The following is an 18438-nucleotide window of genomic DNA, read 5'->3' as shown; positions in this document are numbered from 1 at the left end:
CCCTTGTTTGGTTTTTTTTCCCTGGGGGACTCTAGGGGACAGCCACAATTATGTTTCTTCCAACCCATTTCCACCTGACTGTTTGGTAGTGGGAGAGCAGACAGCAGAGTGGTTCCCTCACTATGGACTCCCAGGTGGGTGGGCAGAGACAGACTCTGCCAGCCCCCACTGACCAGCAGTCTGCTCTCAGGATGGGACAGGCCCAAACATGGGGGTCTTCCTCTTCAGAAATAAAAAGTACTAAACACTCTCTTGGATTTTTTTTTGTGAAGCATTTCTATCAGAAACTAGGATCACAGAAATAAATTCTTTTGTTGTTTGTAAAAAATGCACCAAATTCGGGACCTGCTCAGACATTCATTTATCACAATGCAAAAGAAACTTGCCATATGTTTTTGTTTTAAAAAACATCTTGTACCAAAGCATAATGTTTCTAATTGTGTTTATAGGCTGGGTTAAAATTGCTTTACAGCAGCTTTTTGCTATGAGATGGACTGGTTGTGGAGTTTTGTAATCTCTGCCTTCATTACTCACTCTGTTATCTGTCCTGATTGCTGCTGTGCTTTACTGACTGCAGGATAATTTTGTCTGTAGAAAGGTTGTCACCCTTTACCTCTTTGAACTGAACTTTGTCTCCTTATATCTGCTGGTGGCAAGTGGTGCTCCTGCCTTTCTCCTGCAAGGGAGAGGAACCCCCATGGCCCCATGGACCTGTGCAGCCTTCTGGGTCTCTGAGCCATTCTTCAGTGCCCCCTTGCTGCCCCCACTGTGTGACACAAAATCCTGGTGGTTCTGCTGGCATCTCGCAGCTCCCAGGAGAGCTGCAGGCTCCAGGAGGAATTTTATGGCAAGCACCTTATCATAGATTATGGCTGAACATACACAAGCACTCCCAGTGACCAGTGTAATCCACTCTTTACTGACATGATTTGACTTTATTTTTTATTTACACAGGGAGGCTTGGGTGGAGTGTTGTGTACATGGTATCAGAAAAACAGTCTGCTCCACCTCGGGGCTGCACACGTGCTGGAGCCAGCGCAGCGCTGCCCGAGGGCTCCAGCAGCCCTTTGTACAGAGCCCTGCACACGTGGGGAGCCTCCACTTTCCCTGGGAGTGTCTGAGCAAGCAGATTATAGTGCCCCAGTCATCTCCAATGCACAGCATTCAGTGACATTCCCTGTTTCTCAGTGGAAATGGGTGAGTACAGCAGTGGTGCCTGCTGAGCACGGCTAATCCTTATCAAAGCAGTGCATCCCTTCTGGGCTGCACCCTAGCTACACATTAATATATGATCATTCATGAGCAATTTACCAATTTGTAATGAGTAATGAAATATCCTGCAAACTGTTTGCTCACAAATAGTTTCCAGAGTATTTCATTACACAGGAGAAATTTGTAAGTATATAGTTGCCGGTGTTGGGGTTCGTGAGTTGTCTGTTCCTGAGGAAAGTGCTGCTTCAGGACAGATGGACTGGTATCTGCTTGATCACAGCTGGGGATGCTGTCAGTGGTTTTTTGTCACAAGGCATAAAAACATCCAACAGCAAGATTACAGGGGTCTGCTACATATATTATTGAGTGAAAATGAATCGGAAATACAATGTACAGGGGTAATTTCCAGTCTTCTCTTGAGTATCTTATCTCACTGGTTTCTTCCACAGCCAGACATTTTTCCTCAGTTGCCCACCTGCATTCATAGATACTAAATCCATTTTTCCTTGATTTTTGCTAGTGTTTTGCCAACAGCTTTCTAAAAGTCTGGTACAGTTGAACAGCAGTGAAATATGGGGTTTCCAAACAGGACAGTGGAGTACAGACAGCAAAAGTCACTGGTAGTTTTTTCCCAGACCAAGGCAGAAGAATTTGGCACAAAGAGAAGATCAGAGCATGAAAAATCTATTTTCTCACCTGAAAATATCCATGTATGCTATACAAAATTAGCAGAAATAGCAACACATGAACTTATCCCAGCAGTGGAATACAACGTGGACGAGCTGGCTTTTAGCCTTCAGTGCTCCCATGGCATATGGAGGCTTTTGCTGCAGCCTGTGGATGACTGCGCTGGGCAAAGAACTGATGGGATGGCTGCAGCCAGCACGAGGAAGACCATGGGGTTGGACTCAATTGCACACAGCTCTTTGCTGATGCTGTATTACACAGCATGTGCACCAGGGGAGTTTGGGGCTCATGGTGCTGTGTTTCATGGGCACTGCACCAGGCATCACCCCCAAAGCTCACAGCTCCCAGAGGGGGACAAATCCTCCCCAGAGCCAGCAGCGGTGGGAGCCGCTGGGTGCACAGCACAGGCAGGTGTCTGGAGCAAGAGATCTGCTCCTCCAACAGGGCAGCCTGCAGAGAGAGCACAGACACAACCCCACACCTTGGATTTAACACCTGGCTGCAGGCTGCAAAGGCTGGCAGCGTGTGCTTGGGGCCAGCCTGGGTCACATTGCCTTGCAGGGGCACTGTCACTGTCATTGCTGTCACTAAACAATCCTCTGGGCATTGCATAAGTGAGAGCTGGACCAAAGGTCTCCTGTCTCTCATGAAAGCATCTAATTTGGTGAGCTTTGGGTTAAACAAATTCTAAAGTACAGAAAAATATGCGTTTATAAAATTGATAAATAAAATCATCTTAGTCTTCTGGCTGAGGGTGAGGATTATGTAATTAATTTTTATATTGGCAGTAAATAAATTATTTTATAATTGTTAAATATTTTTCTATAATTAGCAATATATCCAATAGAACCTGAGTGGAGTGCCCTGTCCAGCCGACCACACACTCATTCTTTGCTCTTCTCCCTGTTTTCTCTGGCCAATCTATATGTTCTCCAGCTAGGAATAAGAAGCTCCTGAGAACTTTTCAGGTCAATTCCAGATATGAGCTGCAGATTACCACCAAATATGGGGTGTGGGAATGGGATCCCAAATGTAGGATGACTATGTGCAGTGATACCTGTATTTGCACAAGCATGAGTGAGAAGCCCCAGGTCTGTAGGAGTGTACTGCCCAGGCAGCAGCCACAGTTCTCCAGATCAGCCTTTGAGATGATCGATGGAGATCATCTCAGGAGAGGTCATCAAACAGGAGACCTGTTTCCAAGGGCACCACGTTTCTGGGCCATGTCCTTAGAGAAGTCATCCTTCCAGCTGATCTTTCCAGGGCTGATGTGGACTCCTCCAGGGTGCTGGTAAGCAATCTGCTTTGCATTGTCACAAAACTCTCTGCCCGGAGCAGACCAGCCCTCTTCTGCAGACAGGTTAGAGAAACTTTTCCCCCAGGGATTGCACAAAATCAGAAATTATTCTTTGAAGTTTCCTTCTTTTCCAACCAGTCAAGAAATGTTCACACTGTTTCTTAAAAATAAGAAAAAGTAGTTAAGATGCTGCTCTAAAATTATGAGTGTGTGGGAAAGCCCCTACTCCGCCAGAGGAGGAAACAGTAGAGACATAGCAACAATTACTGCTGAGTCTGTTTATGTTTGTTCTCCCCAAAACAAGAATGAAGAAAGGGACTAAATACAATTAGTCACCAGCCACTGGTGAGGGAGAGGAGGCTGCTGAGTCACAGCCACATCCAGCTTTGTCCCCAGAAGGGCCAGAGCCAGCCCAGGGTGGGGGACCCAGAGTGCCATGGCCCCTGCACCCCTCTCCTTGGGCAGGGACCCCAGGACTGGGTGCTGCAGGGGCAGCTGCTGGTCCCACCACCCACTGCCCTGTGCCAGGGGTGATCACCCCTACAAAGGGACAGGATTGCTCCTCTGGGGGATTTCTCTGCTCCCTCTGGGTGCAGCCACACTGGTGCTTCTGTTCCAGCTTCAGCAGAGTGCAGGATCCAGCCACTTCCTCCTCCCTGCTGTCCGAAAAATTGCAGCTGCAGCTGGCACAGGTCTGCAGAGGCAATCACACACTCTGGAGGAAGGACCTGAAGGAATCTTTCTAGTCTGCTGTGCATAAAGTGAATTTTTAAGAACCAGTTGCAGTTGGTGACTGGGATGACTCCCAAGCAAGCACATCTTACCTGAGACTCCCCTGCCTGGTGAGTGTGCAATGTTATCACACATGCATCTCTTGAAACCTCTCTCTGATTTCTCTGCTTTGCCCCCTCAAGGCAAACAGATGGAAGTTTAATCCTCTCCCCTTAGTGTCTCCGGATTGCAAAGCCTTTGTCAAAAGGGAGCCTGAGATCTTAAAACCTAATGCTTTTTCCTAGATATTGAGATAATTGCTATGGGCTAGACAGAAGGAGAATAAAGAAGCCAGGCTAGGCAAACGGGAAATGGCAGGAAGTGAGAACTAGATAATGGAAAAAGTAGTTCAAAATTATTTTCTTCATGTCTCCATATACTGATTTGTTGCTAGAACAAATGGAAATGAGCTTAATGGATTCTTCTCTGCTCTGAAGGTTTGAGAATAGGTGCATTGAATTTATGCCAAATTAGGGAAAAGTCTGGGCATTTTCCAGCCAACAAGATGAGAGAAAAGCAAATCAAAAGAAATAAGAAGTTTTTCCCATTCCAGATTTCTGATAGGTTAGGAAGCAATGCAGGTAGATGTAACAGAAATTGGGGTGACCCTCTTCCAGCAGCCCACATGTGAGGCACACACAGCCAGGCACAGAGGGGCAGCAGAGCTTAGTGGCTTTGGGATGGACTGTCCTTCATTAGGAGATGCTGTGACTGCCTTGGCTGGACTCTAACAATGGCCCTATCTGCAGGGGGATGTTGAGGGAGCTGACACCCCTTCCAGCCACAATTCCAGGATATTGGGGTTCTGCAATGGCTCTCATGTCTGGAATGGCTTTTCTCCTCAGAGACTCTTTGGAAAGCAGACTTTCTTTGCGGTATGTCTCTCAGTGTGTGCTCACACTTAGGTGAGTATTTGGAAGTCAGAAAAAAAATAAAAGCCATGCAGAAGATTTTACTTTCCAGACCAATTTATTGCACAAATTTTATTATTGTTAATTTATTATTTGTGTCGCTCTTGCTGTCTGAATAAAACAAATGACCATAGATGGCTGTCAACCGATGCTTTCTCCTGAGCAGGAAGAACAGAAGCCCTGGAGATGCTTGGGCAGATATCTGCTGCTGCAAACCATCTTTGTGGCATTGACTAGCAAGACAGCATCCATTTCTGCATGTTAGGCTCTGTGAGAGAGCCTGTCCTTGCACATCATGGCTGTGGCTTTATTTAATCCTCACTGCATGCAGGCAACTACAGGAAAACTCTTGACAATTTTAATGGTCAGATGGGGATCACATTCTTGCAGAAATTGTCCTGTCTGAAGCAACCTCTTGAGAATGGTGCCTGTGCAGAGAGAGTGAGGGGCAGGTCCTTTCACCTCTGAGACCCCAGCAGTATTTGCATGCTGTGTGCCCTATGGTTCGGTGATAGAAACTTGCTCCAAGAAGAACCTCAGAGTCTGGCTTCTATCCCCATAAGAAGTGATGAGCAAAGTGGAAGCAACTAATTCAAGTGTTTGGTGATAGTGTTATGAGCAAAGGTACTTTTGTTGCATGGAAAATATATGGTTGTCCTTTTTAAATTGGAGGTACTGTGTAAAATACTGTGGTGTGTCACAGGAGCAGTGCAGCTCCCAGGCAGATCAGATCAGTGTAAAGGCAGAGATCAAACATTACTTTTCCTGTATTGACATAATGCACACTGCAGTTTCAGTCCACCATAGCACAAAAAAAAAAGATTAGAAGGCAAACTACACAAATGATCAATGATGTTAATTACAGTTCTCAATGAGGGAGATAATAGCAATGCAAGGGAAAGTAAATACTTATTAGCTCTAAGGAGCATCCTGTTATCTGTATGAAAAATAAACACATTTGTCTAGGCACCACCTTAATGGCTCTGGCTGTGAGGAGGCAGTGTGCTTACTTCACCCACATGTTGGCATCATCACCATGTCTGGTGGAAAAGAGAAGCAGCTTCACTGATGCTAATGGGTGTAAAACTGGTCTGAATGGCCAACTGGACTTTTAAATTCACCTTATTTGGTGCCAGAACACCAGCCTGTCACCTAACAGCTAGGGCAGGTGTTAAGAAACACTTAGCAATATGCTGTATATTATATGTGTAATATAGTAGATTGTACAGCCCCCTCTCCCTCCTGGCCTTCTGAAATCCTTTTGAAGATCTCATTAGCCCTCTTGCAAAGACAATGGGGGCTTAGATTACAGGTAGGTGGGATGTACTGAAGGCCTGTGGAACAAAGATGAAAAATGATTTTACTCTTTTCTTTAAGATCCAGATGACAGTTTTGCTGAAAGCTGTTGTGGTTTCATGTTTGGAGGTGCTAAAAATCCCAGTGGTTACAGGGTGGGTGGCAAGAGCTGAACATTTCTGGCTGTCAGGCCAGGCATGTCTTTGCTGGCCACCTCTCTTCAACCACCTCCAAATGATTCCCCAATTTATCGCCACTAAAGCTTCAGCCCTGTCTCAGAGGTTCTCCATTAGTGGTATAATGAACTGATACAATGCTAAGTCAAAGGATTCAGAGCTGGTGTGCAGTAAACATAAACATATGTTTAGTGTTGGGTTATAAACTACTGTAGCCAAAGTGGGCAAGTGTTACAAACTTCAAACACGAAACAGATGCAAGTTAATTCGAGGCATGAAAGTGATGACAATAGAAGTGAGCTGTAGCAAGGAAATGAAATGTTAGTTTAGGCAGAAGTTGCTGCAGCTCTGCCGTGCACTGGAAATGCCTGCAGTTTCTGCTGAAGATGGGAAGGCTTCATTGGGACAGCCAAGCATGTTGTCCATATGTCAGAAATGTAAGTCACTGCTGAGTGAATGTGTGAAGGAAATACAATCTGACAGGCTTTTGAATAAGCTGAGTTATAAGGGACCCACAATGAGTCCAGCTCCTGGCCCTGCACAGGACAGCCCCAAGAGTCACATTTTGTGCCTGAGGCATTGTCCAAAAGCTTCTTAAACTCTGTCAGGTTTGGTGCTGTGACCACTGCCCTGGGGAGCCTGTCCCAGGGACCAATCACCCTTGAGTGAAGAATGTTTTCCAGATATCCAACCTAAACCTTCCATGACACAACTTCAGGCCATTCCCTCATGTCCTGTCACTGGTCACCAGAGAAGAGATCAGTGCCTGTCCCTCTTCCTCACAAAGGAATTGTAACTGCAATGAGGTCTCTGCTCAGTATTCTCCAAACTGAACAAACCAAGTGACCTCAGGCTCTCCTTACACAGCTTCTCCTCAAGGCCCTTCCCCATCCTTGTTGCCCTCCTTTGGACACGCTCTAAGTGCTTAATGTGTCTGAGGCTGGGCTGCAACAGAATTGTAGAATGGTTTGGGAAGGGACTTAAAGGATCATCTGGTTCCAGCCCCCCTGCCATGTGTACCAGGTCTTACAGCGCCCAGTGTGCCAGGAGAAAGCAGATGTCCCACAAAGCAAAGAAAGATGTCCCACAGCACCTTGGGTATCCCCTGGGAGAGGGCTCCTGGGCTCCTCAGGCAGTGCTGTGGCACAGCAGCCATCCAGCACTCAAGGGCTCAGTTCTGCCCTTCCCCTCAAACTTCCCAGCCCTTGTTCCCTGCCATGAGAGACTTCCAGGCCCTGGCCAGGGGCTGGTAGGTGCCCATCTGGTGACATGAGTCCCACAAGGAGGCAGAGGGGCTTCAACAAGGTTAGGCAGCCTTTGTGACCACAGGGCTGCCTGCAGTTCCAGGCTCTGTCCCCACCTTGTTCTTGGCTTTCCTCTTCCCTATCACTGTAGACAAAAGATTTAGTGACTTCTTGCCAATAAATCTTTGCCCTAGTTGCTTATACTCTGCCTATCATCTGAGTAGTCCTAAGAGCAGTTTTTGTTTTATTAGGTCCTTGTGAGCTGATGTCCTCCTGGGCCATGCGTGTTTCCATGGCTCACATGGAGATTGTGGAACAAGATGGGTATTTGGTGTTGGAAGGAGAAGAAAAACTCCAAATAAATTTCTTAATAACAGTAGCTCTCAGGTAACTACAGAAGCATTGGGTATGTTTGTTCCCTTAGTCCCAGATGAGCAAGTGTGTGTGTGTCTCTCAGTCCTGTGCAAGCCTGTGCTTCAGCAGACAGACAGACTGTCTTTGTCCCCCTGTAGTGCTGCTCTGATGTTCTGCCTTCCAACAGGTTCTACACCCCTGCCTCAGACAGACCTGGGAGCCAAAAGGACTACCCACAAAGCAGAGGGTTTAAAATAGCTCTCCTGACAAAAACAGCATTGCTGTTCAGCTGCTCCTTCTTTCCTGCCATGGGCACCAGTGCTGCCGGTCGTGGAGCTGCCGTGCCCATGTCAGCCCTGACCAGCAGCAGCCTTCAGGCTCCCAGGGCCAGCAGCCTGCTCAGCCCATATCCAGCACTGACCAGCAGCCTTCTGGTTCCCAGGGCCAGCAGGCTGCCCAGATCTCTGCTGCTGGCACTGCAGCCCTTGCCCTGCCTGCTCAGCCCAGCAGCATCCCCGTGTCCCTCCATGCCGTGTCCTGCCATCACACAGCACAGAGCAGAGGCTCACCCTGCCCTTCGCCAGCCCTGCCCAGTCCAGCCCCATGCCCCAGCACCCCCGTGCAATTTAAGGCCTCGCTGAGGTACTTGAGGGATTAGCTGCAGTAAAAGTCCTCCTCTAAATGAGAATTTCAGGTTGGGACCTGAAAGTGCAGCAGTTTGGAAAGCACCCAGTGGCTGTGCTGTCAGGGAGTGTTCGCAGGCAGTAAAATAAAACCGTTGCCTAATTACAGTTTCACCAAGGGGCACTGTAATGCTGGGGTATTAACTCCCTGCACACAAACAGCGATGGGCAGGGGCTTGCCAGCTCTGCTTCTCCCTCCAGGACACAAACAGGGAACAGTATCACCACGGTGCCGCCATCCAGACGGGAGACAGCTGCTCTCTGAAATTACAGGAACATTTACTCACTCATTTACTCATTCAGTACCAAATTACACGTGATGGGGGCAGGAATTACACTGAAGTGTTATCCAGCCCTCCCTTCACCGGGAGCAGGGGAAAAATCTGGGATTGGGAGCACACAGACCACAGCAGAGTAAGGCAGGAACACAAAAGGGGCTTCCCACCATTTGTGGAAGTTGAAATTGAAACAAACAGAAAAAATCATCAGCCCAGGGAAGGTTGTAATTACTCTATAATCAGCTACTCAGGAACGAAATCACTGGCACAGTGCTAGTAGGAGGGTTTCAGCTGTCAGAGGAGCACAGATTAAAGTGGGGAAGCTCAGATGTTGATGTTTTTATTTGGGGAATGCTGTTCCCCTCTAATTATTTTAGTCAAGATGATTAAATAAGTAAAAAAAAAAAAAGCCAGATTGCTGGAAATTACTGTACCAGGAGGAAGGCTGGGGAAGATGGGCTGGTGGGGATTTCTATCCACACTGAGCTGTTCCTCAGAGCTGGGTACTTTGGTCCCAGTTCTGCCCTGGCAGGAACAGGCTGCATTGATGGGGGGACCCTGCACTGGGGGCTGGCTGCTGTGACACCCCTCTCCAGATTCTCCACGCTGGCTCTGGGAGGACAGGCTGTGCACGAGGGGCTGCAAAGCACTCCTGTGAGCAGGGAGAGGGGGCCTTGCCTCAAAACTCTGACTTACATTGAATTTCTAATGCCATGAGCAAGTGCTATAAGTTAGTTACATCCTTCAAATCTTGGGAAAAATGAGTTGTTTGATTAGAGCTCCCAGGTGGTGTGTGCCAGGTAAAAGAGTGCAGCAATGTCACCTGTGGTGAAGCACTGCCATGCTGGTGACCATTAAATGCAACTCCTTACGCAAGGAGGGTTACTCACATGGGCAAGGGAAAGAACTGGAAATGCTCTGCCACAAGGATGTCAGGTCATATTTAATTTCTTTAGTGTTTTCCCTCCTCAGGGGACAGCCAGTAACTAAAGCAAAGCTCTAGTCTCTGAAGAATTCCCTTATTAATGTTTGCCCAACTCCTTTGCTGCTCCAAGATGTCTCTTAGGAGCTGCTCAATTCATACAGAAGGTGTTTTGCTTTGTGTATATGAATCTTTTTTATTATTATTTTTAATTGAAAAATTTCCCTTCCCACCATCCCTTCAGGTCAGGATATATATTGTTTGACATAGAAAGGGTTTTTTGGCATGTTGAATTAAACCTTCCTGACTTTGGCAAAGAATGACTGCAGGGCCAAGATAATTAACAGAGGCTGATTTGGTGACTTATCTCCCCAGCTCAGTCCCAGCTGCACTGCCTGCCACAGAGCTTTGATAACTGCTGCTGGACACCCCACCAAGCAAGAGTTTAATTGTCTTTCAGGAAGTTTTTCTATCAACCACTTCTCTGCAGTTTGATAAGTTCTGTTGCCTTGGAAAGTCTTCAGACTTCCTGACAGGTCTGAATTTGGTCTATGAGAAGCATGGGTGGCCCTGAGGCCCCTCATCCCTCAGCTGCCCCACAAGTGCTGCTAATGCCCCAGTTGCTTGCTCATCACATCCATGGCTTCCTATGGAGTGGGAAAAACAAAGAAGTTTATACAAGAGTGCCCAAATTCAGAGAGGGAGGCTGTGGGGGATGCTGTGGGACTGAGCTTGAGAAAGTGTATTGGGAAACACAATAACGTTACCTCCCTATTACACAGTAAAATTACCTGGCCTAAATATTAGAGAATTTACCTCAGCAGTGACTAAATGATATGCTTTGAAAGATCTTTTTTTATTTTTTTTCACTCAGAGAAATACAAAAAGAGCAATTTAAAATTGCTTCTGTTTCTTTGTATGGTGATCTGAAAACACCAATGTTCAAAATCACCATGGCTGGATTTAAAGGCAGCCTGAGTAGTAAGAAGCCATTTTACCTCCAGCTCTTTTTTAGTGGGGGTCTGTGGTGGTGAAACCCTCTGCTGTGCAGCCTCCCTCCGCTTGGGTACCTCTGGAGCCCCCACTGTCTCCAGGTGAAGGATGCCCAGAGTGCTTAGGGCTCTTTCTCAGCCTGGTCAAGTTTATAGATGTAAGGACCCAGCAAGGGGATGAGGTGACACACTGTTTAACTTTCAGTCACTTGTTCAAAGCAAAGAAGCCTTTATAAGGTCATTAGTGTGTATCACTGCAGAAGGAATGCCTGCATTTGCTGTATTTTATGACCTGCATCTCCTCAGCAAGCTGGCCAGGTGAAGGTTTCTGAGCAGTGTCTGCCTCCAAGAGCTCTGCCTCTGCAGAGGAAGCACAACAGGGTTTGGGTGGCATCACCTCTTGCCAGCCAGGGAGGGTGCAGAGCTCACCTGAGCAGAGCTGCCTCCAGGACTGCAGGACTCGGATTACCACAGGTTTGTGTTCCTCACCCATCTCTCCTCCCCTCTGAGGGACAAGAAGGGTATTAGTTTCAGCATTATCATGGCTTTAGTCCCTTGGATGCTCTTGCTCCTTAGGCATCACACTTCTCCATGGCTACTTTGAGGTTGTCATCTAAGGGGTCACATCCACTTCTGAGCCAGACTGGGTTTATGCAGGGGAAGAGGAGAAGCTCCACAGCTCAGTGCCATTTCTACTCAGACCTGCCCAAAGTTTAGCTGAACATGAACGCCAAGAGCTGAATTTGGATCTGCTGGCCAAGGCTTTGATGTAATCTTTGCTCTGCAAAAATCTCCTCTGATATAAACTGAGTGAAAATATCCTGTCTGGCTGAGTATAACTGGACACATTCTCTGTACAAGCTGTGTTAAGCTCTGACTTAGACTCTACCAGCTCTTAATGTCTCTCCTAAGCTTTCCTGTTGAATGTTTGCACCATTTCAGGAGAAACAGGGATTATTTAACTGAAAGAGCTTTGATAGATTTGAAGGCTCTGAAGATCAGCTGACTTGAAAAGGGAAAGGAGAGTATTTAAAACCAAAGCAAGGGTTATTCTGAGGGCTCACTCTTTACTTGAAGACAGCTTAGGAATGATTTAACAGGGTTAACTTCAGAGAGAAATATCCTGAAGTCCTCTAGGAGACATATTCTTGCAAGATTGCCAGCTAGTTTATAACTGAGATTCCTCATTCTCTGTGGGGGTAATTACTGCAGCTGGGTTGGAAAGGCTTCAGTATTAAAATAGCAGTCAATGAGCTACTGAACACAGGCTCAAATCCACCAGGAGATTCCCAAAGCCTGAGCTGATTAGAGCAGAATAAATCTTGGACTGGATTGCCTGTCCCTGCCTTAATGTCTTGCACTAAGGGGGTTAAGGTATGAAATGGGGTAGGCTGGTGTGAGTGTGTCATGCATGTTATCTGAGAAATGAGCTTTCCTTTTTTTGGGAGGTTGCCTGAAAGAGCCACTGAGAGTGAAAGCCTGAGGTAAGGAGTTCAAGACCAAGACATGTAACATCCAATAGCAAAATATTAAAAAAAAACTCAAAAAACCTCTAAACCTCCCAACTTTTCTTTCTCCATCAGCCATGAATATCCTGAGTTGCAAAGGACCGACAACAACCACCAAGCCCAGCTCCTGACCTGGCACAGGACAACCCCAAGAGTCACCTCATTTGCTTGAGAGCACGGTCCAAAGACTTCTTGGATGCTGCCAGGCTTGGTGCTGTCACCACTTCCCTGGGGAGCCTGTTCCAGCATTTGGCCACCCTGTGGCTGAGGAACCTGGCTGAGGGGCCAAGTGACATGTTTTGAGCAATGCTTTCTGGGCAGTTGCTTGTCTTCAGTAAATCCAGAATAAAATCCACATACTTTAGGGCCTGTCAGTGCTTCTGCAGTCTGAATGGGTGCTTGAGAGGCTCTCACTCCTCTGCAGGGTTTTGCCTAGTTCTGTCTTTCCTGCCCTGTGGGATGAGGGTCTGGAGGGTGCTCCAGGTTCCTGGGCTGCTGGGTCAGCTATGATGGCTTCACAAGGAGCTGCTGCATCACTCTGCTCCTGCTCTCAGTCACATCCTCTTGCTGTGACTTTCCCAGCCTATCACCTCTCTTGCTGATAGCAGGACCAGGAGTCCCTGGTCCAGGCAAAGAAGAATTTTCTCCTTCCTTTGGCTTTGGTGGAGCTGGGAGTGGGTGAAAAGGAAAGGGAGGGAGCACCTGTGAGTTACTGCATGGCATGTTGGGATTTGAACTCAGAACACTCCAAACACAGAGATATAAGTCACATTTTTTTCAAACTCTGCTGCAGTGCTGGGTGCTGATATGTATGCATTTCAAGAGCACATGCTTAGGGAACTCTGAAAGAACACACACCTCAGCTTCTACTTCCCATTTCAGTCTGCTTATGTTCATTGGTTCACCTGAGCATGTTTGGTTTATCTGCCCAGAAACCATAAAAGAGTATTTTTTCACATTATTGACCGATGTATTTTACCAATCATATTCTGAAAGAAACAGTTAAATAATTTTCACTTTTTTGTTTAAACTTGGAGACAACTGGAAAATTATCATTAGGGAGGAAGGATTAAATACCATCAAACTGGAGACACATGAACAGTTTATCTGGATGTGGGCATGGTCTTTTTGAAGCCTATTTGGAGATTTTTTTTCTCGGTAACACTGGTGACTTTTGCCATTTCCAGCTCTCCCTGGCAGTTTCCAAAGTGCCCTGTGACTACAGGACATGTGCTCTGCCAAGGATCTCTTTCTTAGGGACTATTTGAATTTCAAAAACATTATTCCTTAAACAGCAAGAAACAGAAGTCAAATGTGAAGCAATGAATGTTTCTGACAAAGCAGCATGGTGACCAGCAGGGAGTTTGGAGGGCACTTGACTGTCCTCCTCCCATTGCAGGCCTGTTGAAGCAGGAAGGATTTACATCTGGCCTGCTGTGTTCTAAGAGCCTGATTCAGGATCCTCATTTGAATTTCCCATCCCTGGCCCAAAGAAAAGGCACTTTCTGGGTCTGAGGTTGTTGGCTGCATTTCCAGCAAAGCCCTCCGCAGGCCCTGGCCCTGGAGCCAGGCCAGCAGTGGTACCAACAGCAGGGCTCTGGCAGGGTTAAGAGGCTTTCTGGAGCTTCTGGCTGCTGAAGAGCTCCTTCCCTTACTCGTCCTGTGGGATCAGGAAGCAAGTCATAGCAAATACCTGTGTTTGAACAACAACTTGTTTTCAAAAACTGGAGCAATTGTGATGATTTGAAATTGTTGACTAGTGGATCCCAGGGCAATCATTGTAGAAAGGAAAGGGATTTTTTCCCTCTTAGGCTTCTGGGAAAGCTGGCAGTGCAGTGTATGTCAGAATAGCTGCCATTTTTATTCTCCTGTTATAAGGTTTGGTGGGGTCTTGCAGGGTTAAGTCAGGTTTAGGACCTTAGAGCTGGTGAGGTTTTGGTCCTTCCCTTGACCTGCAAATAGAGCTGTCAGGGAACATTGGACAGAAGAGCCTTTTTATTCCTTTTATCAGAGGAATAAAAATGCTGCGGAAATGCTGCTGATGGGATGGCTCTGATGGCTTCCTGCTGGCACAGGGCTGCAGCCCTGGCCCTTCTTGCCAGGGCTGCTGGGGGTGCCTTTCCATGGCTCTGCTATTGAGGCTGTTCTTCCCTTGGTATGCAATAAAAGTCTTCCAGAAAAGGAAATTGGCCCATATCACATCTCAGAGCTTATCATGGCTCTGGAGAAATATCCCAGTCACCACAGTCCTCATTGCACTGGGCCAATTTCTATGAGCATCTTTTTTACAGGCATGTGTAGAAGTCTGGTTTCTGGTTTTTTTTTTTTTTTTTTTTTTTTTTTCCCTTAAAAAAAATTCCCAAGGTCTCAGCTATGCTCTGATGCTCCATGAGAACATTTTTGAACTCTTAGAATTGTTTACTGAACAGGAAAACCATTTCTAACCCAGTTCCAACTCTGCCTGGAGCTCTGTGGAGGCATTGCCTATGCTCCTGGAACAACTTCACCTACTGGAAACAGTGCCTGTGGAATCCTTTTTTTTCCTTTTCTTTCTTTCTTTCTTTTTTTTTATCTTCAGCCCTGTCATCCAGCTTTGTGAACTGCAGGAATGATGTTTCCTATCATTTTAAAAGAGGCTGTTCATTGAAAGATATAAAAGCATAAACAAAAAGTTCATGTTTGTTGGCACAGTTTTTAAATGCAGACATCTGGGTTAGAGATGTGAGAAAATTGTAAAGAATTTGAAAGGTTCAAAGGCTCATGTTATTAAAGTTTTAATAATCTCCTTTTCTGCCTAGCCCCAGCCCCCTGCTAGTCTTTGAATCTTGAAGGAAAATGCCGTCTGAACAAGATTACAGTTAATTAGGGTAGGATCTTCTCTTTGAAAGCCTGTAGGAAGCTGTCCTGCCTTTTTATTTTTCAGACTAGAATGAGCTGTGTGTAGGAGGAGATACAAGGCAAAAAAAGCACTTGAGTGCAATGTTTTAATTTAAAGACTCCAGGGGCTCTGTTAAGTTTCTATAACACAGATGATGGTATTTTCACAATCACTTTGTTATGTAATCCCCAGAGAAATAATTCACCTGAGGTGAAATTCACACCTTGTAGAGGGGGCCAGGGAGGGCTGGCAATAAACACATGTGCCTATACACACACACACACACACACACACACCTATAGACACAGGAGCTACACACACACACCCCTATAGACACAGGAGCTACACGCACACACCTACAGACACAGGAGCTACACACACACCCCCCTATAGACATAGGAGCTACACACACACACCTACAGACACAGGAGCTACACATACACCTATAGACACAGGAGCTACACACGTGCACCTATAGACACACAACCCCCCAGACACACATGCGCAGAGCCCAGTGTGCAGCAGCTTTGGGAAGTCTGGGGTGAAAGGATAAGACTGGGTGAGTCCCAGCTCCTGCTGCCCTCCTGGTGCTGGGTGATGAGGAACCACAGGGAGTGGATGAGGCCTTTGCTTTGTTGGCCATGCATGGCTTGCTCTCTTTGCGAAGGGCTGGAGACTGTGGACTCCCCATGCCTGCAGGTGTTCAAAGCTGGATGGGGCTGTGAGCAGCTTTGTATAGTGGAAGGTTCTTTGCTCATGGCAGGGGGTTTGGAACTAGATGATCTTTGAGGTCCCTTCCAATCCAAACCATCCTAGGATTCTGTGGCCACAGCTCCAGGCGTGCATGGGCAAAGGGATTTGGTGGCTCTGCCTGCTGGCCCTGCAGCACCATGGTGCTGGGTGTGCTTCTTGTGCCATGAACCAGCCTGTTATCTCTTCATGCTCCTGAAGTTTACCTGTGTCCTGTGCCCAGCAGTGCCAGTGCAGAGCCCACAGCACCTGCTCATGGCTGATGCACTTCCCTTGCAGGGCTTCAGGCAGCTTGCAAAGGCAGATCTGCACCCATCTCAGCATCCCCTGCCCTGCAGGCTCCCTTCTCCACACAGCTCAACCCTGTGCTGCCGCAGAGGGACATGCAGGTGCTGCTGTCGCCCTGGGTGACATGCAGGGGCACGGCTGCTCAGTTAGAGAAGTCAGAGTCTCAGAAATACAAAAAGAACAGGCTGGCCCCTGCACCGTGTGCTCATCCTGCACTGACGCAGGCGGGAGTGTGCAGAGCACGGTGCTGGTGCTGTTCTGTGAGGACTCCTCTGGTTCTCAGCTCACCCACACTGGGTGCTCTCAGTGGTTCTGCACAGCCTCAGCCGTGGCCAAGGACAGGGAGGGTTGGGGTTGACGATTTATTTTAGAAAAAGGAAATGTATCCTTTTTTTTCCCCCTGAGTTTGCTATAAAAAATAAAGCCAGTTATATTTCTGGTTTATTTTGTTTTTAGTGCTCGCAAGATGTCCTGAGGGAGCTGTTTTTTTTGAAAAATAGGGCGTTAAGTACCGTAATTTCCCTAACATAACAATTCCATATTTATTTCACTTTCTTTTTCTTTACACTCAGTGGCTTATAATAGCTGTGCTTTTTCTCATCTCCTCCTGTCTCTCTAGTCTGCTAACAACCCAATTAGTGAGTGCCCAGAGCATGAAGCATTCCTGGCCTTGCTGCTGTTCCAGCCAGTCATTAACTAGGTGGAGAAGGTCTAACAAACACTGGGGAAAAAAGTAAATTTGGTTTTTAGAAGTTAGTTGAGTTTTACAGCATTAAAATAGAAAAGGTAGTAAAAGAAGGGATGGGGGGTGGGGGGGAGTAAACACGTAGCCAAAATACTAAGTCAATTAGCTTAGGTGAAAGGCCAGGATTTTCTGGTGTAGCCTGGAGTCTGGAATTGCACTCACCAGTAAAACAGTTCCAGAAGGTCCAAAGAGCAGCTATGCTGCCTTTTATATTTTTTTACTTTAATTTTTTTCCCATGGATTTTGGTATTCAGGCCTTAAACCCCAATGTTAACAGTTATTCTTCTGTCTTTCTGGACATCACTGTATCTTGGATGCTTCATACTCCACTATGGGGAATTGTCTCCATGCTGTGTTTGCTCAAAAATTATTTACTGACCTTTAAAGAAAGTTCTTTGACCTTAAAAGCACGAAATTAATATACTCACGAAATTAATATACTCTTCTAGTATGTTAATTACAATCGACTTCCAATCCTTAGAATCTGGTTTAAACCCAGAGAAGAGTAATAAACATAATCCTATTCATACTGGCCCTATCACTGACCCTAAAGCATCCTCCTAACTGCACTAAACTTTTGACTCGCCCAAATAAGAGTCTCACAACCGGTGTTCCTGGTCAGTCTTCTGAGCCTTTATTTGGGCGCCCAGACACAGTGATGTGAGATCAGCAACAGCGCTTGAACTCAGCAGCACAGGCTCACCATGCAGCAGGACACAGCGCCAGATGAGCGGCAATGAAGGGACAGAGGGAGCAGCGCCTGGCTCGGAGCATCCCTGGGAGAGGCTGCTCGGGAGGCACAGGCGGGTGCCTCGCTGCTGAGCGCGCCGTGTGAGCAGCTCCAGAGCGCCCAGCTCACCGGGCATGGACCCTTGTCCGTGCCTGCCTTCGGGAGCGCACAGAATGGTGGGAACGCCAACCGAGCAGGTCAGGACCCCATTGCACCGAGCTTTTTCAAACTCAGCAGTAGAAGTGGACCGACATCCAGTTTGCACCTCGTTACCACGCAGGCAAGCTCTCACACAGAGAGATCTGAAGGGAAACTTCCTAAGAAATTCGGGGTTGGAGTCAACAATTACTTAACATAGAGCACAAAGAGACCGGGTTTGCTAAATTCACACTTTTCAAATGAAAGCTTGGATCACTCTCCCTAATCGCAAACCCTCCCTTCCCCGAGGTATGTTCCCACCAGAACCTCCCAAAGCAGCAAAGCCCTCGAGTGCCCTGCCTTCAGCTATCCGACCTTTGAATGAGAGGATGGCATGGAGCCCAGAAGTAGAAAGACCTGTTTGCACTGATTATCCTAGGTGTCATTAGTAGGATTCTTTACAAACAACTCCCTCCTTTGAAGGGCACACATCCCCTTGCCTGTGAAGAATAACTGGCTATCGGATTTATCCTTCTTTTGCTGTGACCTCTCCAAAACCTGGCACATCTTTGAGCTGG

General features: G+C 46.9%; 1 long non-coding RNA gene across 3 annotated transcripts; it reads left to right on the top strand.

The window, feature by feature from the left end:
- Positions 1 to 755: 755 nt before the first annotated feature.
- On the top strand, positions 756 to 14655 carry LOC141727207 (uncharacterized). 3 transcript variants are annotated; one of them, XR_012578268.1, is made up of 5 exons: positions 756 to 1197; positions 3816 to 4038; positions 4717 to 4872; positions 7846 to 7981; positions 12407 to 14655. It is a non-coding gene; the product is annotated as an uncharacterized LOC141727207 (long non-coding RNA). The 3 variants fall into 3 exon arrangements; XR_012578261.1 differs by having other exon boundaries at positions 3816 to 4872; XR_012578257.1 differs by lacking the exons at positions 3816 to 4038; positions 4717 to 4872 and having other exon boundaries at positions 1021 to 1197.
- Positions 14656 to 18438: the final 3783 nt, after the last annotated feature.

Source organism: Zonotrichia albicollis, chromosome 1, assembly GCF_047830755.1.
Source record: "Zonotrichia albicollis isolate bZonAlb1 chromosome 1, bZonAlb1.hap1, whole genome shotgun sequence".
Classification (NCBI taxonomy): domain Eukaryota; kingdom Metazoa; phylum Chordata; class Aves; order Passeriformes; family Passerellidae; genus Zonotrichia; species Zonotrichia albicollis.
Note: the sequence above shows the minus strand (reverse complement) of the source record. Positions and strands in the feature narration are given on the sequence as shown.